Consider the following 25,299-nt stretch of genomic DNA (forward strand, 5'->3'; position numbering starts at 1 on the left):
GCCTGATTACTGTCCCCGTCCAGACTGACATCACAGCTAAAACATGGCCTGATTACTGTCCCCGTCCAGACTGACATCACAGCTAAAACATGGCCTGATTACTGTCCCCGTCCAGACTGACATCACAGCTAAAACATGGCCTGATTACTGTCCCCGTCCAGACTGACATCACAGCTAAAACATGGCCTGATTACTGTCCCCGTCCAGACTGACATCACAGCTAAAACATGGCCTGATTACTGTCCCCGTCCAGACTGACATCACAGCTAAAACATGGCCTGATTACTGTCCCCGTCCAGACTGACATCACAGCTAAAACATGGACTGATACTGGGAAGGAGGGATGGAGGGAAGGAGGGATGGATGGAGGGAAGGGAGGATGGATGGAGGGAAGGAGGGATGGGGATGGAGGGAAGGAGGGATGGAGGGAAGGAGAGATGGATGGAGGGAAGGATGGAGGGATGGAGGGATGGAGGGAAGGAAGGAGGGATGGAGGGAAGGAGGGATGGGGGATGGAGGGAAGGAGGGATGGAGGGACTGAGGGAGGGAAGGAGGGAGGGATGGAGGGAAGGATGTATGGAGGGAAGGAGGGATGGGGGATGGAGGGAAGGAGGGATGGAGGGACTGAGGGAAGGACGGACGGAGGGAAGGATGGATGGAGGGACTGAGGGAAGGACGGACGGAGGGAAGGATGGATGGAGGGAAGGAGGGATGGGGATGGAGGGAAGGAGGGATGGAGGGACTGAGGTATGGGGGATGGAGGGACTGAGGGATGGGGAAGGATGGATGGAGAGAAGGAGGGATGGAGGGACTAAGGTATGGGGGATGGAGGGAAGGAGGGATGGAGGGAAGGAGGGATAGAGGGAAGGAGAGATGGAGAGACTGAGGGAAGGAGGGATGGAGGGATGGAGGGAAGGAGGGATGGAGGGACTGAGAGAAGGAGGGATGGAGGGAAAGAAGGAAGGATGGAGGGACTGTGGGATGGAGGGAAGGAAGGAGGGACGGGTGTTCTTAATTTAGAGTGAGCAGTGTCCTATACTGCCAACATGTTATCCTCTTCTCTGCTACAAACACATGAACTTCCAATTACAAATCAATGCGTCTTCTGCCTCAAGTTGAAATGGGTTCAATCAACAGAGAGGTAACTAGAAAAAGGTTATTTTCCTGAAGAGAAATGATGTGATTGTTTGAGCTATCCACAGTTGAAATGATTGTACAGGAAGAGAAGGAATGAGTTGAGTTGGTACTCAAGCCAAACATCATACATTGGTGATTGTTGGATTCAAGGAACTGAGCCAACAATACGGAAGAAATGTTACAGCCTGAATGCTCTTTGATAATGTTATTTCAAACTGCTTTATTTATTTAACCAGGAAAAAACCCTTGAGATTAGAAAGCTCTTTTGTGAGGGGGACCTGAAACTCCCATCAGTCACCTGAAGGAGCCTGTTCTTGACTTGTTGAACTCTCTAACTCTGGACAGTGGATGTTTCGCTCACAGTGTTCAGTGGTTGTTGTTATATATAAAGGATGGGTAATGTTTGTAAGTGTATGTGTGTGTGTGTGTGTGTGTGTGTGTGTGTGTGTGTGTGTGTGTGTGTGTGTGTGTGTGTGTAAGTGTGTTTGTGTAAGTGTGTGTGTCTGTATGTGTGTAAGTGTGTGTGTGTGTGTTTCCAGCAGCGGGCCTGGAGTGACAGGGGATCGATCCAATGATCCATATGAATCGACACGCTAACACTGGGAATAAACTTAGAATATGTTCATATGGACATAGCTTCACATTATAATATGTTCATAGCTTCACATTATAATATGTTCATAGCTTCACATTATAATATGTTCATAGCTTCACATTATAATATGTTCATATGCACATAGCTTCACATTATAATATGTTCATAGCTTCACATTATAATATGTTCATATGCACATAGCTTCACATTATAATATGTTCATAGCTTCACATTATAATATGTTCATAGCTTCACATTATAATATGTTCATAGCTTCACATTATAATATGTTCATAGCTTCACATTATAATATGTTCATATGCACATAGCTTCACATTATAATATGTTCATAGCTTCACATTATAATATGTTCATAGCTTCACATTATAATATGTTCATAGCTTCACATTATAATATGTTCATAGCTTCACATTATAATATGTTCATAGCTGCCGCCTCTACACTCTAACCACTAGGCTACCTGCCTGGATAACTGGATAAATTGAGATAAAACAATACAGAGACGATATATTCATCTAGGCGCGACATGGTGAAGTGGTCCGTCTATGGACTGAGAGACAGGAAAATAAAGTGTGTAAATCTCTTTGTCTCCTAGCCCCCCCCCCCCCCCCCAGTCAAACACACTGGGGACTTGAAGCTGAATGGTCATTTGTGAAGAAGGAGCAGCTGGTATTGGATATTCTACACTGCCTTTCTTTCTTGTGTCCCTTCGTTCTCGTTGAAGGTGGACCGGTTTCCTTTCGCAAAAAACTGAGCTGCAGAGAACGCCCTTGAGTAAGGTAACTTCAGTTTCGAAAAGAGAGCAAAAGACTGATCTTCGGGAAAAATAACAATGTTTTTTACCCCCATTAGGCAGCAGCTACTCTTCCTGGGGTTTATTATGGATCCCCATTAGGCAGCAGCTACTCTTCCTGGGGTTTATTATGGATCCCCATTAGGCAGCAGCTACTCTTCCTGGGGTTTATTATGGATCCCCATTAGGCAGCAGCTACTCTTCCTGGGGTTTATTATGGATCCCCATTAGGCAGCAGCTACTCTTCCTGGGGTTTATTATGGATCCCCATTAGGCAGCAGCTACTCTTCCTGGGGTTTATTATGGATCCCCATTAGGCAGCAGCTACTCTTCCTGGGGTTTATTATGGATCCCCATTAGGCAGCAGCTACTCTTCCCGGGGTTTATTATGGATCCCCATTAGGCAGCAGCTACTCTTCCCGGGGTTTATTATGGATCCCCATTAGGCAGCAGCTACTCTTCCTGGGGTTTATTATGGATCCCCATTAGGCAGCAGCTACTCTTCCTGGGGTTTATTATGGATCCCCATTAGGCAGCAGCTACTCTTCCTGGGGTTTATTATGGATCCCCATTAGGCAGCAGTTACTCTTCCTGGGGTTTATTATGGATCCCCATTAGGCAGCAGCTACTCTTCCTGGGGTTTATTATGGATCCCCATTAGGCAGCAGCTACTCTTCCTGGGGTTTATTATGGATCCCCATTAGGCAGCAGCTACTCTTCCTGGGGTTTATTATGGATCCCCATTAGGCAGCAGCTACTCTTCCTGGGGTCTGGCAAAAATAAAGGCAGTTGAGGCACATATAGTTCCTTAGTTAGAGCCAACAGTTTAGAAATGAAAATCTACTATGGTATGGACTGGTAAACAGCTCTTTCTACCCTGCAACAGAAAACATACAATATATACTGAACTGAGACATGAGCTGCTAATTATATACACTACATGTCTAATGTGTACGGTGTAAATTAAGCTAAAAGGTTTCATTTTCAAACGCTGAAAAATACCGGCAATTATTTTGAATTAAAACCATAGACCTTTAGCTACTAATCAACCCAAAGCTTGTTTGATGATCGAATTATCAAGAATAAAAGCTAAGTTAGTTTCAATAATAAGACCGATGTCTACAGTTCTATCGTTATGTGCAGATCTGAGGAAGCTAGAAACCACAGTAGCTATGGATTTAACCAAGTCATCTATCAAACGTGGCTTTCATTCCCCTCCAAAGACAATCTTTGATGATATCACCACCAAAAAAAAAGAGAGTCCCTCAAGGTAAATTAGTAGCAAATCAAGTGCCTTTCAAGTGGTGAATGAAAGTTTCGAGCCAAGCCAGAATTCCCCATAAACAAAACATCAGAGACCTGAGTCCCAAATGACATGCTATTCCCTTAATCAAAAGTAGTGCACTATAAAAGGGAAAAGGGTGCACTATATAGGGGAATAGGGTGCACTATAAAGGGAATATGGTGCCATTTGGGACACACCTGGCAGAGGAAAGAGTGATAAAAGTACGTACTGCTGCATACCTCCACATGAAAACACACTGGAGTTTTCCTCTACAGAGTCAGTGGAACAAAAGGCAATGGTTAACCTCAGTAGACATTATGTTCCTAGATTAACAATGTTGACCTGATCGTATATGTTGGTATTAAAAATAACAGGGAGAATATGTTTTAAACCAAAACACGTTGGTTTCCTCTGAGGGGAAATAAACATTTCAAACTAGACAGACTAGAATTTTTACAGAAAATACTCATTATTCGGTTACTGTTCATGATGTTGACGTTAGTAACGCTTCATCAGACTGAGTAATCAGTGTGTTTTAGTTCAATTGAATTCACATACTGTACACACACTGACAGACAGACAAACTGACAGACAGACAGACAGACAGACAGACAGACAGACAGACAGACAGACAGACAGACAGACAGACAGACAGACAGACAGACAGACAGACAGACAGACAGACAGACAGACAGACAGACAGACAGACTGACACACTGACTGACTCACACACATACTGAAATACAGACTGACTGACACACATACTGAAATACAGACTGACTGACACACTGACAGATACACACATGCTACAACCCCCTCTCCCCAATACACACACACACCTGTGAAAGTCTATGAGGGCTGAAACACACCTGTGAATGTCTATGAGGGCTGAAACACACCTGTGAAAGTCTATGAGGGCTGAAACAAACCTGGGAAAGTCTATGAGGGCCCTGGAATACTCGCACTGACAATTTACTACTCTACCCTGGTCTCCACGGGTCTCCCCTGCTCTGCCTTGTTCTTCCCTGCTCTCCCCTGCTCTCCCCTGGTCTCCCCTGCTCTCCCCTGGTCTCCCCCCTCCCAAAGACACTATACTGCTCTCCCTGGTTCTCCCCTGCTCTTCCCTGTTCTCCCATGTTCTCCCCTGCTCTTCCCTGTTCTCCCATGTTCTCCCCTGCTCTTCCCTGTTCTCCCATGTTCTCCCCTGCTCTCCCCTGCTCTTCCCTGTTCTCCCCTGCTCTTCCCTGTTCTCCCATGTTCTCCCCTGCTCTTCCCTGTTCTCCCATGTTCTCCCCTGCTCTCCCCTGCTCTCCCCTGTTCTCCCCTGTTCTCCCATGCTCTCCCCTGCTCTTCCCTGTTCTCCCATGTTCTCCCCTGCTCTCCCCTGCTCTCCCATGCTCTCCCCTGCTCTTCCCTGTTCTCCCATGCTCTCCCCTGCTCTCCCCTGTTCTCCCATGTTCTCCCCTGCTCTCCCCTGCTCTCCCCTGCTCTCCCCTGTTCTCCCATGTTCTCCCCTGCTCTCCCCTGTTCTCCCCTGCTCTCCCCTGCTCTTCCCTGATCTCCCCTGCTCTCCCCTGCTCTCCCCTGTTCTCCCATGTTCTCCCCTGCTCTCCCCTGCTCTTCCCTGCTCTCCCCTGTTCTCCCCTGCTCTCCCCTGCTCTTCCCTGTTCTCCCCTGTTCTCCCCTGCTCTCCCCTGTTCTCCCCTGCTCTCCCCTGGTCTCCACTGATCAGACTTAAGCCAAACAAGCACACTTCAGAGACCTATTACTCAGAATGAGACATAATTGAGACATCACTACGCCCTGCAGTGAGTAAAACACAGGCTGCAACTCCGACTGGAAACATAACAATGTCCGTCCCAAATGGCACCGTAATCCCTACCGGCTCTGGTCAACAGTAGTGTACTGCATGAGGAATAGAGTGCTATTTGAGACCGAGCCAGTGGATTTAAACATGGAGAGAATAAATGAGTGAAAGATGTTCAAGAAGTAAATGAAGCTGGATATATCTTTTTTCTTTATTTCCTTCTTTCCATCTTTCTTCCTTTGCTTCTTTCTTTCCTTCTTACTTTCGTTCCTTATTTCTTTCTTTCTTTCTTTCTTTCTTTCTTTCTTTCTGTCTTTTCTCATTGTTTCCATCTTTCTTTCTTTATTTTTCATTGATTGACTACATAATTTTTAGCTTGGTATGTTGTCCAGGGCAAGGCCAAGTCTAACATATAATAGTTAGAAGAACTAATACAGTATATGCAAACTAATAAATGTTATACAGTGGAAGTACAAGACTCTTCCTAGAGCTGGCCACCTGACCAAACTGAGAAATCAGGGGAGCAGGGTCAGGGAGGTGACCAAGAAACCGATGGGCACTCTGAAAGAACTCTACCGATCCTCTGTGGAGATGGGAGAAACCTTTAGAAGGACAACCATCTCTGCAGCACTCCACCAATCAGGTCTTTATAGTAGAGTGGCCAGACGGAAGCCATTCCCCAGTAAAAGGCACGTCAGCCCACTTGTAGTTTTCCAAAAGGCACCTAAAGGACTCTCAGACCATGAAACCAAGATTGAACTCTTTGGCCTGAATGCCATGCAACACGTCTGGAGGAAACCTGGCACCATCCCTACGGTGAAGCATGGTGGTGGCAGCATCTTGCTGTGGGAATGTTATTCAGCAGCAGGGACTGGGACACTAGTCAGGATCGATGGGAAGATGAACAGAGCAAAGTACAGAGAGATCCTTGATGAAAACCTGCTCCAGAGCGCTCGGGACCTCAGACTGGGGTGAAGGTTCACCTTCCAACAGGACAACGACCCTAAGCACATAGCCAAGACAACGTAGGAGTGGCTTCGGGACAAGTCTCTGAATGTCCTTGAGTGGCCCAGCCAGAGCCTGGACTTGAACCTGATGAAGCATCTCTGGAGAGACCTGAATATAGCTGTGCAGCGAAACTCCCCATCCAACCTGACAGAGCTTGAGAGGATCTGCAGAGAAGAATGGGAGAAACTCCCCAAATACAGTTGTGCCAAGCTTGTAGCGTCATACCCAAGAAGACCCGAGGCTGTAATCACTGCCAAAGGAGCTTCAACAAAGTACTGAGTAAAGGGTCTGAAAACGTATGTAAATGTGATGTTTAATTATTTTATTTTTTTGTATACGTTTGTCAAACGTATGGGATATTGTGTGCAAGTTGATGTTATCAATTTTAGAATAAGGCTGTAACGTAACAAATTAAGGCTGTAATGTAACAAAATGTGAAACAGTCAAGGGGCCAGAATGCGTTCCGAAGGCACTGTATATGTACATACAAGTCTGTCTCCAAACAATTTGATTTGCTGGTTTTAAGTATTAATCTTTCAAATAGCTCTTTGTTGACTGTTGCTGGGTGCTATCGTCCTCCATCAGCATCGGCCTGCACCCTACCTGCCCTAAAGTCACATATATGACATAAACTGGGACTAGCTTAAACCACCTGACCAAGTCCTAAAGCAATGGGACTCCCTAAATCTTTCTCAGATTATTACCAATCCCACAAGGTATGACTCCAAACACCCAGAAAAGGCTACTCTTCCTGATGTTATCCTCACAATTAATCATGATAGGTATCAGTCTGGTGTTTTCTGTAATGACCTTAGTGTTCACTGTTTTACAGCCTGTGTTTGTAATGGCTGCTCAGTGAAACGATCTGTCCTGATTTGTCTTAGACGCTTGCTAAAAAACTTTAATGAGCAAGCCTTCCTTCATGACCTGGCCTCTGTAAAATGGTATGGAATCAGCTTGATCCCCTCTGTCGAAGATGCTTGGACCTTCTTCTTTGATATTTTCAGTGGTATTGTTAACAAACACGTCCCCATAAAGAAAATGAGAATTAAAAACAGGTTCAGCCCTGGTTCGACCGTGATCTTGTAGAGTTACTCCACCTCAAGAATTGCATTTGGCGAAAGGCTCGGCACATGCATACTCAGGCTGACTGGCTCTCGTTCAGGCAAATGAGAAATAAGTGCACTCAGGCAATCCGGAAGGCCAAAAGCTAGTTACATTAAGGAGCAGTTCTCTCTCTATGGGTCTAACCCCAAGATGTTCCGGAAAACAGTTAAATATCTGGAGAATAAACCTTCCTCCTCACAGCTGCCCATGTCCCTTAAAGTTGATGATGTGTTTATTACTGACAAGAAGCACATGGCTGAGCTCTCATCACTTCATTAAGTCAGAATTCCTATTTAAGTCAGCCATGCCTCCTTGCCCGTCCAACATTTCCTTATCTTCCACCCCTTCTAATGCGACTATCCCCGATGCTTCTCCCTCTTTTTCCCCTGCCTCACAACAAAGTTTCTCCCTGCAGGCAGTCACTGAGACCAAGGTGCTAAAGGAGCTCCTGAAACTTGACCCCAAAAAAACATCTGGGTCAGATGGTTTAGACCCTTTCATACATGAAGGGCACTCTTTGGCATTTGCTGTATGATTGATGAGAAACTCCATATTGCAAATGTACGGTCCCTTACTTCTTTAAGGTTGCTGCCCCTATCCTCGCCAAGCCTATCTCCGACCTTTTTAACCTGTCTCTCCTTTCTGGGGAGGTTCCCATTGCCTGGAAGGCAGACATGGTTTGTCCTTTATTTAAAAAGTGGAGATCAAGCTGATCCTAACTGTTATAGGCCTATTTCTATTTTGCCCTTCTAATCAAAAGTGTTGGAAAAACTTGTCAATAATCAACTGACTGGCTTTCTTGATTTCTATAGTATTCTCTCTGGTATGCAATCTGGTTTTCACTCAGGTTATGGATGTGTCACTGCAACCTTAAAGGATCTCAGTGGTGTCACCATTGCACTTGATTCTAAGCAATGTTGTGCTGCTTTTTTTATTGACTTGGCCAAAGCTTTTGATACGGTAGACCATTCCATTCTTGTGGGCCGGCTAAGGAGTATTGGTGTGTCTGAGAGGTCTTTGGCCTGGTTTGCTAACTACCTCTCTCAAAGAGTGAAGTGTATAAAGTCAGAAAATTTGCTGTCTGAATCACTGCCTGTCACCAAGGGAGTACCCCATGGCTCAATCCAAGGCCCCACGCTCTTCTCAATTTACATCAACAACATAGCTCAGGGAGTAAGAATCTCTCTCATCCATTTATATGCAGATGATACAGTCTTATACTCAGCTGGCCCATCCCCGGATGTTGTGTTACATGCTCTAAAACAAAGCTTTCTTAGTATCTAACAAGCTTACTCTACCCTTAACCTTGTTCTGAGCACCTCCAAAACAAAGGTAATTTGGTTTGGTAAGAAGAATGCCCCTCTCCCCACAGGTGTGATTACTACCTCTGAGGGTTTAGACCTTGAGGTAGTCACCTCATACAAGTACTTCGGAGTATGGCTAGACGGTACACTGCCCTTCTCTCAGCACATATCAAAGCTGCAGGCTAAAGTTAAATCTAGACTTGGTTTCCTCTATCGTAATCGCTCCTCTGTCACCCAAGCTGCCAAACTAACACTGTTTCAGATGACCATCCTACCCATGCTAGATTACGGAGACGTAATTTATAGATTGGTAGGTAAGGGTGCTCTCGAGCGGCTAGATGTTCTTCACCATTCAGTCATCAGATTTGCCACCAATGCTCCTTATAGGACACATCACTGCAGTCTATACTCCTCTGTAAATTGTTCATCTCTTTATACCCGTCGCAAGACCCACTGGTTGATGCTTATTTATAAAACCCTCTTAGGCCTCACTCCTCCCTATCTGAGATATCTACTGCAGCCTTCATCCTCCACATACAACACCCGTTCTGCCAGTCACATTCTGTTAAAAGGTCCCCAAAGCACAAACATCCCTGGGTCGCTTCTCTTTTCAGTTCGCTGCAGCTATCGACTGGAACGAACTGCAACAAACACTCAAACTGGACAGTTTTGTCTCAATCTCTTCATTCAAAGACTCAATCATGGACACTCTTACTGACAGTTGTGGCTGCTTTGTGTGATGTATTGTTGTCTCTACCTTCTTGCCCTTTGTGCTGTTGTCTGTGCCCAATAATGTTTGTACCATGTTTTGTGCTGCTACCATGCTGTGTTGTCATGTGTTGTTGCTTTGTTATGTTGTTTTCTTAGGTCTCTCTTTATCTAGTGTTGTGTTGTCTCTCTTGTCGTGATGTGTGTTTTGTCCCATATTCATATATATATATATATATAAGTTGAAGTCGGAAGTTTACACACTCCTTAGCCAAATTTATTTAAAATAATTTTTTCACAATTCCTGACATTTAATCCCGCAGGTAGCCTTTTGCCTTTTGGTAGGCCGCCATTGTAAATAAGAATTTGTTAACTGACTTGCCTAGTTAAATAAAGGTTAAATAAAAATAAAAGTACAGTTTCTACCTCAATTACCTCGTACCCATCGATCTGGTACTGGCTCACCCAGTATTGTCACGACTTCTACTGAAGTTGATGCCCCTCCTTGTTCGGGTGGTGCTCGGCGATCGACGTCACCGGCCTTCTAGCCACCATTGATCCGTTTTTTCATTTTCCATTGGTTTTGTCTGGTCTCTTTACACACCTGTTTCATATCCCAGTAATTATATGTTGTGTATTTAACCCTCTGCTTCCCCTCATTTCTCTGTGGGTGATTGTTTGTTTGTTATGTACGTGTTGTTTCTATATCGGTGTGCGACGGGTTATTGTTTTACCCGGATTATTTTTCTACGTTGGTTTTGGAAATAAATATTCCATTTTTAAACCACTCTGTTTTCTCCTGCACCTGACTTCCCTGCCACCTACATACACGGACTATGACAAGTATATAGAGTATATTCATTTGTGTGTATTTTATTCCTGTTGTGTTTATATTTTCTTAATTTGAACTTTGCATTTTTTGGGAAGGAGCTTGTAAATAAATAAGCATTTCACAATAAAGTCTACGCTTGTATTCGGTGCATGTGACAAAAAATGTATTTGTGATTTCTGAAACTGAAGGAGCATACTTTGCACAAATTAATTTGGCATGAATTAATCGCATAAAAATATCCAAAAGGCAACGATGAAACAACGAGACGAATTATCTTAGTTTAGACCGGAGTTGTGATGATGACTACATATTTGGGGTGGCAGGTAGCCTAGTAGTTAGAGCGTTGGGCCAGTAACCAAAAGGTTGCTGGATTGAATCCCTGAGCTGACAAGGTGAAAATCTGTCGTTCTGCTCCTGAACAAGGCAGTTAATCCACTGTTCCTAGGCTGTCATTGAAAATAAGAATTTGTTCTTAACTGACTACTTTAGACCAGAGCCCTATGGCACCCTATTCCCTATATATTGCCCCATTGTCCCTGGTCAAAAGTAGTTCAATTTATTGGGAATGGGTGCCATTTAGGACAAACTAAATGTGTTGTTTCTTTACTAAAAAACATCTGTACTCCTCCTCTCATATGTCCTGGTCTCTGTCTGTCTGTCTGTCTGTCTGTCTGTCTGTCTGTCTGTCTGTCTGTCTGTCTGTCTGTCTGTCTGTCTGTCTGTCTGTCTGTCTGTCTGTCTGTCTGTCTGCCTGTCTGTCTGTCTGTCTGTCTGTCTGTCTGTCTGTCTGTCTGTCTGTCTGTCTGTCTGTCTGTCTGTCTGTCTGTCTGTCTGTCTCTTCCCCACCCCCCTATGGTTAACTGGACTTCTCGTATTCTCTATGTTAAGGAAGAAGGATGAGTTATGGCCCATGCATGCAATACGTCTTGTTCAGCTCAATACAACATCTGAAGGATCCAAGCAAGTGTGTCTTTAAGAATGTGTGCTTGGCGTGACATGTCAAACTTCATCATTTGTCAATTCTTTTTCTGTCCTTGCACCGTACAAATGTGCTAGCCCCAAATAGGGTACAGAGAGAGAGAGAGAGAAAGGTCCGAGATCCTTCCACCACTACAGTAAATCAAAAATCAGCTGGACCCTAAAATACCGATATGTTTGGTAATAAATTGTCAGCGGCCCTCCAATGGCCCGCTAACGCCCAGAATGCAGAGCAGCGCCCAAAGGAACATTTGTCAGGGCTGCCCCAAACTGTCTCAGACTGGCCCCTGCCTCACGCGGCCCGGGTGTCCAGAAATGTGTCTCTCCCTGTTCCCCTGTTCACAGCTGCCTCACCAGCTGGGCCCAGGTCAGCAGAGCAGCAGAGCCTGATGCCAGACTTGTGATCACCAGGCCCCAGCAGGAGTTCATCCCCCACGGGGACCTGGGCCAGAGCTGGGGGTTTAGGTTATGGCTCAGACACACCACAAACTATCTCCCAACAGGGGAAGTTAGCAGAGCAAACTGCAGAGGTAAGAGACACACACACACACATACATACACACACACACACACACACACACACACACACACACACACACACACACACACACACACACACACACACACACACACACACACACACACACCCAAAGAGTCTCCAGAGTCCCCCTCACCTCTCACCCCCTAGCCCTCCCTTTTAACCCCCACCCCCATCCCCCCTAGCCTCAGGTCTCAGTCTAGGCCTTGTGGCATTTGTGAAGCCTGGAGCCTACATAACGAAAAGACATTAGGCAAATATCTGGGGTCAAATGCCTGTTTAAATTGGAGAGCTGAACGTATACAGTGTGATTGGGGCAGTGCCATTCTGCTCCATTCTGCTCCATTCTGCTCCATTCTGCTCCATTTTGGTCCATTCTGCTCCATTCCGCTCCATTCCGCTCCATTCCGCTCCATTCTGCTCCATTCTGCTCCATTCTGCTCCATCCTGCTCCATTCTGTTCCATTCTGCTCCATTCTTCTCCATCCTGCCTCATCCTGCTCCATTCTGCTCCATTCCCCTCCATTCCGCTCCATTCTGCCACATCCTGCTCCGTTCTGCTCCATTCTGCTTCATTCTGCTCCATTCCGCTCGATCCCGCTCTATCCCGCTCTATCCCGCTCCATTCTGCTCCATTCCGCTCCATTCTGCTCCATTCTGCACCATCCTGCTCCATTCTGCTCCATCATGCAACATCCTGCTCCATTCTGCTCCATTCTGCTCCATTCTGCTCCATCCCGCTCTATCCCGCTCCATTCTGCTCCATTCTGCTCCATCCTGCTTCATCCTGCTCCATCCTGCTCCATCCTGCTCCATTCTGCTCCATTCTGCTCCATTCTGCTCCAGCCTGCTCCAGCCTGCTCCATTCTGCTCCATTCCGCTCCATTCTGCTCCATTCTGCTCCATTCTGCTCCATTCTGCTCCATCCTGCTCCATTCTGCTCCATCCTGCTCCATCCTGCCCCATCCTGCTCCATTCTGCTCCATTCTGCTCCATCTTGCTCCATCCTGCTCCATTCTGCTCCAGCCTGCTCCATCTTGCTCCATTCCACTCCATCCTGCTCCATTCCGCTCCATTCTGCTCCATCCTGCTCCATTCTGCTCCATCCTGCTCCATTTTTCTCCAGCCTGCTCCATTCTGCTCCATTCTGTTCCATGACAAAATCCAGTTCTGAGGGGAAGCACTGCTGGGGAGCCAGTGACTTGTGTCAGTGATAGATCCTATTGCTGTTGACCAAGTCCTTCTAGCGTATGGAGACGTAGTTGCTTTTGTTTCAATGTTGCCATGTGTTTTTACAACTGCAGCAATCCAATTTCCCATTGTAGCACAATACAGTGAACTTGTGCTACTAATACTGCTGTGTTAGACAGGGTTAGTTCGTTGGCTTCACCGTGTAGCTACTGAACATCCACGACAAGAGAAGTTACTGAAAGTCAACAAGACAAGTTACTGAAACTCAAAAACACTACAAGACAAGTTAGTGAAAGTCAACAACACTACAAGACAAGTTACTTCCTGCATTTCTCAATTTTCAAGCTACCTCAAGTATAATAATTTTCTATAGGAATACAGCAAAATAAGGTACACCCAGATACCGATATAGCTTCCATGTATAATAGTAGCACACAGTGCAAACATCCCTCCTAGTTACCGGACTGAATGCTCCCTTCCCACCATCGGCAACACCAGTTTTTAGGTCATTTTTAACTCCCGGATAGATACTTAACAGCTGGCATTCTCTGGCTCTCTAACTCTGTTTCTCTCCATCTCTCTCTCACTCTCCTCTCTCTCTCTTCTCTCTCTCTCTCTCTCTCTCTCTCCTCTCCTCTCTCTCTTCTCTCTCTCTCCTCTCTCCTCTCTCTCTTCTCTCTCTCTCCTCTCTCTCCTCTCTCTCTCCTCTCTCTCTTCTCTCTCTCTTCTCTGACTCGCTCTCTCTCCTCTCTCTTCTCTCTCTCTTCTCTCTCCTCTCTCTCCTCTCTCTCTCCTCTCTCTTCTCTATCTCTTCTCTGACTCTCTCTCTCCTCTCTCTCTCCTCTCTCTCTTCTCTCTCTCTTCTCTCTCTCTCTCCTCTCTCTTCTCTCTCTCACTCCCTGCCTTCTTTCCCTTCTGCTTCCATATACTCTTAAAAAAGGAGGGAGACACTTGGATTATCTGGGTAGGGAATGCCAATCATTTTATAGGTACAGGATGAAGCTGCTGAGCCTCACAATTTCTCATAGTCACGGAGGAGAGTGTGAACTATTAGGGAACCGGTCGGTGCCTCCAATCATGCTGGCGTCACATACAGCGACTCCAGGTTTGACGGACAAGAAGGTCCAAATAACCAGGGGTTGATCACAGTTTAGGTCTGCAGCCAATGGCACCCTATTTCCAATATAGTGCCCCAATTATGACCTGGATCCATAGGGCTCTGGTCTAAAGTAATGCACTATAAAGGGAATATGGTGCCATTTGGGACTAATCCTAAGACTATGCATGAGGAGTGTTGAAAATGTATGCCTGCCTGCCTCTGCCTGCCTGGATATCTGCGTGCCTGCCTCTCTGCCTGCCTCTCTGCCTGCCTGCCTGCCTGCCTGCCTGCCTGCCTGCCTGCCTGCCTGCCTGCCTGCCTGCCTGCCTGCCTGCCCTGCCCTGCCTGATGTCTGTCTTCCTGGCTGCCTGATTTACTGGGGGCTTCTGCATGTGTGTCTGGGACTTGTCAGGATAGTAATTATAAATCAGGTAGACAAGGTTTCATTTATTTTTTATTTTCAAGGGCGACTAGGGTCGAGGGGGAAGTACTGTGGAAGTAATTTAAAGTGAAAACGTGATCTGAAAAGGTAAAAAGTTATCTGATTTAATGGGACAGTTACACACATCTCTGAGCTCACATGCTCAATATTCCACGGTTGAGAACACAATCAAAAAATGCACAGCCAAAATGTCAGTGGTCAGTCAGATTATTGCTGCAGAATGAGAAGACAAACGCTGTTTTCCATGCAGCTAGCTACCTATAATAAATCACTTGAAACTACACTACTATTTACAGTGATACCGGTTTGATAATAACAACAACAACAAAAATTCACTAAGCAATTTTGCCACGGGAGATCATGGTTCTTCTTGGCTTGCTAGATAGCTAGCTAGCGAGCTATAAACCACATGGGCTAGCTAATGTTTGTTAGCTAGGCACCCAGCTTCCTGAACTTGTATTCACAGTAGCTACATTTTGCATGAAGTGTCTAGCTATATGGCAACATTTGATCAGAAATACCATAGCAAGCTGAATTATTTTAATCTGGTAGTTAGCTACAAGTTGGTTAGCTAGTTAGGCTAGCTGGTTGCAGCATCAATAGGGTGTCTTTCTAGCTAGACTTCTACGTTCTGCTAGGTTCATGAGCTAGCTAGCTAACTAGCTAGCTAGCTAACATTCATCATACATGCATTGTGTCATCCAACAATGTGGCTAGCTAGTTAGCTATTTAGTATTAACTGTTTGAATGGCATCCTCATCACCATTGACTGGGAATTCACTGCTTGGCTTTAGCTAGCTAACTAGCCCATTGACCGTTAGTATTTTATCCTGCAATCAGCCACTTTAACTCCTGTTTGGATTTAAATTCCAATCACTCTTTTCTTTTCTTCTTATCTCGCATTTCACATGTTTTTATTTCTTATCTATATGACTACACGTATTGTGCATAGTTGGGAAATAATTTTACTGTTACTGTTTCACAACTGCTGTAGCCTGTGCTTGTGACAATACAACTTCAAACGTATCTCGTTATCTGCATATGAATGATCAATATGAACGTTTATTCCCCAGATATATACACAAGTGTCTTCTCACGTCATATCACTATCATTTTGTTTCATTTCTGGTAAAGAAAAAGCCATGTCTTTAGTTTGTGTTGTTTGCAGTTTAGCCGTCGTTGTACGCTGTTAGACATGAAATAATATCACCCTGTCACAGCTGTCGAAAGGAGCGGACCAAAGTGCAGTGTGGTTGTAGTTCCACATTTTTATTAAAACCGTGAAACTTTGCAAATACACAAAAAAACAAACCGTGACGCAGAGAGAAACAAACACTACTCAAAAATATAATAACCCACAAAAACCTAGGAAGAAAAACCCCTACTTAAATATGATCTCCAATCAGAGGTAACGAGGACCAGCTGCCTCCAATTGGAGATCAACCCAAACAACCCCAAACATAGAAATAGAAAAACTAGAACTTAAACATAGAAATAGAAAACATAGAAAAACACAAAACACCCCCTGTCACGCCCTGACCTACTCTACTATAGAAAATGACAATCTTACTAGGGTTAGGACGTGACACACCCTTGCGTTCTATTGCCAGAATATTATACCAAATTTTCACCAAAAAGTAAAAAAAATGACAGTCAAAACGTAGTGATAGAGAGAAAATACTATTGAGGATTATTTAATGAAGCCTAACTGAGCATTATTATTAAGTTGTGTTATTATCGTGGAGACCTTTGCCGGTCACTTGAAGGCAATCCTTGAGTGGATGGAGGTATTGCTTATAGACAAACATCTAAGCTGTAGAGCACAAATAATATCTTTCTTAGAGACAAACTTTGAGTTTGAACAAAGATCTGAGCAGTTGTATAAAGCACAAAGCTTTTTATTTCTTAGAGACAAACTCACAGTAGTTTTTTTAACGAACATCAGAAATATAGAGATCTGAAATCTCTTTCTTAGATACAAATTCAGAGGTGTAACAGACATCGGAGCTGTACTGCGTCTTATAGCGTGCCAACTTTCCATGTTTGTGTACTCATAATGTGTTGGGCACAGCGGTGGCCTTATTCAAAAGGTGACTTCCTCTTTGAGGAAATGGAATTCGCAATGTTGCCTCGGAGGCACACTCTCCCTTTGTACTGGTAAGAAAATATATAGGTGTACCAAATGGCACACTATTCACTATATAGTTCCCTACTTTTGACCAGGGCCCATCGTGCTCTGATCAAAAGTCGTGCACTATATAGGGTATAGGTTGTCATTTGGGCTGCATACAAAATATGCCTCATCTGGAATAAAACCCTTCTAAAAGTGATTTACAACCAATGAAGGGGAAACGACAATGATTCGTTGTGTTATTATGCATATTTCTAAGTGTCCCTTCTTATACGTCACGTTGTATTGGTTATTGGTGGTAATCTTTTCAGTAAAGCATATCTTAATTAAAGAGGACATTCAGCAAACTTTTGGAGAGTTAAACTAGAACAGGACTAACAGACATTCAGTAGACATGATAGAACAGACATGTGATGCATGCTACTGCATCTATCATTTCACTTCTGAAACCAGCTGTCCTGTCTCATACTACTGCAGCTATCATTTCACTTCTGAAACCAGCTGTCCTGTCTCATACTACTGCAGCTATCATTTCACTTCTGAAACCAGCTGTCCTGTCTCATACTACTGCATCTATCATTTCACTTCTGAAACCAGCTGTCCTGTCTCATACTACTGCATCTATCATTTCACTTCTGAAACCAGCTGTCCTGTCTCATACTACTGCATCTATCATTTCACTTCTGAAACCAGCTGTCCTGTCTCATACTACTGCATCTATCATTTCACTTCTGAAACCAGCTGTCCTGTCTCATACTACTGCATCTATCATTTCACTTCTGAAACCAGCTGTCCTGTCTCATACTACTGCATCTATCATTTCACTTCTGAAACCAGCTGTCCTGTCTCATACTACTGCATCTATCATTTCACTTCTGAAACCAGCTGTCCTGTCTCATACTACTGCATCTATCACCACTTCTGAAACCAGCTGTCCTGTCTCATACTACTGCATCTATCATTTCACTTCTGAAACCAGCTGTCCTGTCTCATACTACTGCATCTATCACCACTTCTGAAACCAGCTGTCCTGTCTCATACTACTGCATCTATCATTTCACTTCTGAAACCAGCTGTCCTGTCTCATACTACTGCATCTATCATTTCACTTCTGAAACCAGCTGTCCTGTCTCATACTACTGCATCTATCATTTCACTTCTGAAACCAGCTGTCCTGTCTCATACTACTGCATCTATCATTTCACTTCTGAAACCAGCTGTCCTGTCTCATACTACTGCATCTATCATTTCACTTCTGAAACCAGCTGTCCTGTCTCATACTACTGCATCTATCATTTCACTTCTGAAACCAGCTGTCCTGTCTCATACTACTGCATCTATCATTTCACTTCTGAAACCAGCTGTCCTGTCTCATACTACTGCATCTATCATTTCACTTCTGAAACCAGCTGTCCTGTCTCATACTACTGCATCTATCATTTCACTTCTGAAACCAGCTGTCCTGTCTCATACTACTGCATCTATCATTTCACTTCTGAAACCAGCTGTCCTGTCTCATACTACTGCGTCTATCATCTCACTTCTGAAACCAGCTGTCCTGTCTCATACTACTGCATCTATCACTTCACTTCTGAAACCAGCTGTCCTGTCTCATACTACTGCATCTATCATTTCACTTCTGAAACCAGCTGTCCTGTCTCATACTACTGCATCTATCATTTCACTTCTGAAACCAGCTGTCCTGTCTCATACTACTGCATCTATCATTTCACTTCTGAAACCAGCTGTCCTGTCTCATACTACTGCATCTATCATTTCACTTCTGAAACCAGCTGTCCTGTCTCATACTACTGCATCTATCACCACTTCTGAAACCAGCTGTCCTGTCTCATACTACTGCATCTATCATTTCACTTCTGAAACCAGCTGTCCTGTCTCATACTACTGCATCTATCATTTCACTTCTGAAACCAGCTGTCCTGTCTCATACTACTGCATCTATCATTTCACTTCTGAAACCAGCTGTCCTGTCTCATACTACTGCATCTATCATTTCACTTCTGAAACCAGCTGTCCTGTCTCATACTACTGCATCTATCATTTCACTTCTGAAACCAGCTGTCCTGTCTCATACTACTGCATCTATCATTTCACTTCTGAAACCAGCTGTCCTGTCTCATACTACTGCATCTATCATTTCACTTCTGAAACCAGCTGTCCTGTCTCATACTACTGCATCTATCATTTCACTTCTGAAACCAGCTGTCCTGTCTCATACTACTGCATCTATCATTTCACTTCTGAAACCAGCTGTCCTGTCTCATACTACTGCATCTATCATTTCACTTCTGAAACCAGCTGTCCTGTCTCATACTACTGCATCTATCACTTCACTTCTGAAACCAGCTGTCCTGTCTCATACTACTGCATCTATCATTTCACTTCTGAAACCAGCTGTCCTGTCTCATACTACTGCATCTATCATTTCACTTCTGAAACCAGCTGTCCTGTCTCATACTACTGCATCTATCATTTCACTTCTGAAACCAGCTGTCCTGTCTCATACTACTGCATCTATCATTTCACTTCTGAAACCAGCTGTCCTGTCTCATACTACTGCATCTATCATTTCACTTCTGAAACCAGCTGTCCTGTCTCATACTACTGCATCTATCATTTCACTTCTGAAACCAGCTGTCCTGTCTCATACTACTGCATCTATCATTTCACTTCTGAAACCAGCTGTCCTGTCTCATACTACTGCATCTATCATTTCACTTCTGAAACCAGCTGTCCTGTCTCATACTACTGCATCTATCATTTCACTTCTGAAACCAGCTGTCCTGTCTCATACTACTGCATCTATCATTTCACTTCTGAAACCAGCTGTCCTGTCTCATACTACTGCATCTATCATTTCACTTCTGAAACCAGCTGTCCTGTCTCATACTACTGCATCTATCATTTCACTTCTGAAACCAGCTGTCCTGTCTCATACTACTGCATCTATCATTTCACTTCTGAAACCAGCTGTCCTGTCTCATACTACTGCATCTATCATTTCACTTCTGAAACCAGCTGTCCTGTCTCATACTACTGCATCTATCATTTCACTTCTGAAACCAGCTGTCCTGTCTCATACTACTGCATCTATCATTTCACTTCTGAAACCAGCTGTCCTGTCTCATACTACTGCATCTATCATTTCACTTCTGAAACCAGCTGTCCTGTCTCATACTACTGCATCTATCATTTCACTTCTGAAACCAGCTGTCCTGTCTCATACTACTGCATCTATCATTTCACTTCTGAAACCAGCTGTCCTGTCTCATACTACTGCATCTATCATTTCACTTCTGAAACCAGCTGTCCTGTCTCATACTACTGCATCTATCATTTCACTTCTGAAACCAGCTGTCCTGTCTCATACTACTGCATCTATCATTTCACTTCTGAAACCAGCTGTCCTGTCTCATACTACTGCAGCTATCATTTCACTTCTGAAACCAGCTGTCCTGTCTCATACTACTGCATCTATCATTTCACTTCTGAAACCAGCTGTCCTGTCTCATACTACTGCATCTATCATTTCACTTCTGAAACCAGCTGTCCTGTCTCATACTACTGCATCTATCATTTCACTTCTGAAACCAGCTGTCCTGTCTCATACTACTGCATCTATCATTTCACTTCTGAAACCAGCTGTCCTGTCTCATACTACTGCATCTATCATTTCACTTCTGAAACCAGCTGTCCTGTCTCATACTACTGCATCTATCATTTCACTTCTGAAACCAGCTGTCCTGTCTCATACTACTGCATCTATCATTTCACTTCTGAAACCAGCTGTCCTGTCTCATACTACTGCAGCTATCATTTCACTTCTGAAACCAGCTGTGTCCTGTCTCATACTACTGCAGCTATCACCACTTCTGAAACCAGCTGTCCTGTCTCATACTACTGCAGCTATCACCACTTCTGAAACCAGCTGTCCTGTCTCATGCTACTGCGTCTATCACCACTTCTGAAACCAGCTGTCCTGTCTCATACTACTGCATCTATCATTTCACTTCTGAAACCAGCTGTCCTGTCTCATACTACTGCATCTATCATTTCACTTCTGAAACCAGCTGTCCTGTCTCATACTACTGCATCTATCATTTCACTTCTGAAACCAGCTGTCCTGTCTCATACTACTGCATCTATCATTTCACTTCTGAAACCAGCTGTCCTGTCTCATACTACTGCATCTATCATTTCACTTCTGAAACCAGCTGTCCTGTCTCATACTACTGCATCTATCATTTCACTTCTGAAACCAGCTGTCCTGTCTCATACTACTGCAGCTATCACCACTTCTGAAACCAGCTGTCCTGTCTCATACTACTGCAGCTATCATCTCACTTCTGAAACCAGCTGTCCTGTCTCATACTACTGCATCTATCATTTCACTTCTGAAACCAGCTGTCCTGTCTCATACTACTGCATCTATCATTTCACTTCTGAAACCAGCTGTCCTGTCTCATACTACTGCATCTATCATTTCACTTCTGAAACCAGCTGTCCTGTCTCATACTACTGCAGCTATCACCACTTCTGAAACCAGCTGTCCTGTCTCATGCTACTGCGTCTATCACCACTTCTGAAACCAGCTGTTCTGTCTCATACTACTGCATCTATCATTTCACTTCTGAAACCAGCTGTCCTGTCTCATACTACTGCAGCTATCACCACTTCTGAAACCAGCTGTCCTGTCTCATACTACTGCAGCTATCACCACTTCTGAAACCAGCTGTCCTGTCTCATACTACTGCAGCTATCACCACTTCTGAAACCAGCTGTCCTGTCTCATACTACTGCAGCTATCACCACTTCTGAAACCAGCTGTCCTGTCTCATACTACTGCAGCTATCACCACTTCTGAAACCAGCTGTCCTGTCTCATAGTACTGCAGCTATCACCACTTCTGAAACCAGCTGTCCTGTCTCATACTACTGCAGCTATCACCACTTCTGAAACCAGCTGTCCTGTCTCATACTACTGCATCTATCATTTCACTTCTGAAACCAGCTGTCCTGTCTCATACTACTGCAGCTATCACCACTTCTGAAACCAGCTGTCCTGTCTCATACTACTGCAGCTATCACCACTTCTGAAACCAGCTGTCCTGTCTCATACTACTGCAGCTATCACCACTTCTGAAACCAGCTGTCCTGTCTCATACTACTGCATCTATCACCACTTCTGAAACCAGCTGTCCTGTCTCATGTGTGTATGATTATTTCATACAGTAGAGTCTCTAAACATGTGTCCAAAGTGGCATTATATTGTGCAGTACTTCTGGCCACATCCCTATGAGCGCTTTTCGAATATCTTGCACTATACAGGGAATAGGGATGTGATGTGATAATGGAATAAGTTGTGATGTGAAATAATGGAATAAGTTGTGTTGTGTAATAATGGGAATAAGTTGTGATGTGTAATAATGGAATAAGTTGTGATGTGTAATAATGGAATAAGGTTGTGATGTGTAATAATGGAATAAGTTGTGGATGTGGAATAAGTTGTGATGTGTAATAATGTAACACGTTTTGATGTGTAATACCAGAATAAGTTGTGATGTATAATAATGGAATAAGTTGTGATGTGTGATAATGGAATAAGTTGTGATGTGTAATAATGGAATAAGTTGTGATGTGGAATAAGTTGTGATGTGTAATAATGTAACACGTTTTGATGTGTAATACCAGAATAAGTTGTGATGTATAATAATGGAATAAGTTGTGATGTGTGATAATGGAATAAGTTGTGATGTGTAATAATGGAATAAGTTGTGATGTGTAATAAGGGAATAAGTTGTGATGTGTAATAAGGGAATAAGTTGTGATGTGTAATAATGGAATAAGTTGTGATGTGTAATAATGGAATAAGTTGTGATGTGTAATAAGGGAATAAGTTGTGATGTGTAATAAGGGAATAAGTTGTGATGTATAATAATGGAATAAGTTGTGATGTGAAATAAGGGAATAAGTTGTGATGTGTAATAAGGGAATAAGTTGTGATGTATAATAATGGAATAAGTTGTGATGTGAAATAAGGGAATAAGTTGTGATGTGTAATAATGGAATAAGTTGTGATATGTAATAATGGAATAAGTTGTGATGTGGAATAAGTTGTGATGTGTAATAATGGAACAAGTTGTGATGTGTAATAATGGAATAAGTTGTGTTGTGTAATATTGGAATAAGTTGTGATGTGTAATAATGGAATAAGTTGTGATGTGAAATAATGGAATAAGTTGTGTTGTGTAATAATGGAATAAGTTGTGATGTGTGATAACCTGTTAGGGCTAGGGGGCAGTATTGACACGGCCGGATAAAAAACTTACCCGATTTAATCTGGTTACTACTCCTGCCCAGTAACTAGAATATGCATATAATTATTGGCTTTGGATAGAAAACACCCTAAAGTTTCTAAAACTGTTTGAATGGTGTCTGTGAGTATAACAGAACTCATATGGCAGAACAAAACCTGAGAAGATTCCATGCAGGAAGTGGCCTGTCTGACAAGTTGTGTTTCATCTTGGCTCTTTTTATTGAAGACTGAGGATCTTTGCTATAACGTGACACTTCCTACGGCTCCCATAGGCTCTCAGAGCCCGGGAAAAAGCTGAATGATATCGAGGCAGCCTCTGGCTGAAACACATTATTGCTTTTGGCAAGTGGCCGATCAGAGTACTATGGGCTTAGGCGCGTGCCCGAGTCGACCCCATGCTTTATTTTCTTTCGTCTGTTTACCTAAACGCAGATTCCCGGTCGGAATATTATCGCTTTTTTAGGAGAAAAATGGCATAAAAATTTATTTTAAACAGCGGTTGACATGCTTCGAAGTACGGTAATGGAATATTTAGAATTTTTTTGTCACGAATTGCGCCATGCTCGTCACCCTTATTTACCCTTTCGGATAGTGTCTTGAACGCACGAACAAAACGCCGCTATTTGGATATAACAATGGATTATTTGGGACCAAACCAACATTTGTTATTGAAGTAGAAGTCCTGGGAGTGCATTCTGACGAAGACAGCAAAGGTAATAACATTTTTCTTATAGTAAATCTGACTTTGGTGAGTGCTAAACTTGCTGGGTGTCTAAATAGCTAGCCCTGTGATGCCGGGCTATCTACTGAGAATATTGCAAAATGTGCTTTCACCGAAAAGCTATTTTAAAATCGGACATATCGAGTGCATATAGGAGTTCTGTATCTATAATTCTTAAAATAATTGTTATGCCTTTTGTGAACGTTTATCGTGAGTAATTTAGTAAATTCACCGGCAGTGTTCGGTGGGAATGCTAGTCACATGCTAGTCACATGCTAATGTAAAAAGCTGTTTTTTGATATAAATATGAACTTGATTGAACAAAACATGCATGTATTGTATAACATAATGTCCTAGGGTTGTCATCTGATGAAGATCATCAAAGGTTAGTGCTACATTTAGCTGTGGTTTGGGTTTATGTGACATTATATGCTAGCTTGAAAAATGGGTGTCTGATTATTTCTGGCTGGGTACTCTGCTGACATAATCTAATGTTTTGCTTTCGTTGTAAAGCCTTTTTGAAATTGGACAGTGTGGTTAGATTAACGAGAGTCTTGTCTTTAAAATGGTGTAAAATAGTCATATGTTTGAAAAATTGAAGTTTTTGCATTTTTGAGGTATTTGAATAATGCGCCACGGGATTACACTGGCTGTTGAGTAGGTGGGACGCACCTAGCCCATAGAGGATAAGGGAATAAGTTGTGATGTGTATGAACATTTTTTTTAAAAAGATTGTATGAAATGTATGAAAAATGTATGAAATGTATGCATTCACTACTGTAAGTCGCTCTGGATAAGAGCGTCTGCTAAATGACTAAAATGTAAATGTAATAACAGAATAAGTTGTGATGTGTAATAATGGAATAAGTTGTGATGTGTAATAATGGAATAAGTTGTGATGTGTAATAGTGGAATAAGTTGTGATGTGTAATAATGGAATAAGTTGTGATGTGTAATAGTGGAATAAGTTGTGATGTGTAATAATGGAATAAGTTGTGATGTGTAATAGTGGAATAAGTTGTGATGTGTAATAATGGAATAAGTTGTGATGTGTAAGAATGGAATAAGTTGTGATGTGTAATAGTGGAATAAGTTGTGATGTGTAATAATGGAATAAGTTGTGATGTGTAATAATGGAATACGTTTTGATGTGTGATAAAAGAATGAGACGTGATATGTGATGAAATAAGTTGTATTTATTTATTTTTTATTTAACCTTTATTTATTTAACCAGGTAGGCCAGTTGAGAACAAGTTCTCATTTACA

This window comes from Salmo salar, chromosome 29 (genome assembly GCF_965601325.2).
Source record: "Salmo salar chromosome 29, fSalSal1, whole genome shotgun sequence".
NCBI classification, from domain to species: domain Eukaryota; kingdom Metazoa; phylum Chordata; class Actinopteri; order Salmoniformes; family Salmonidae; genus Salmo; species Salmo salar.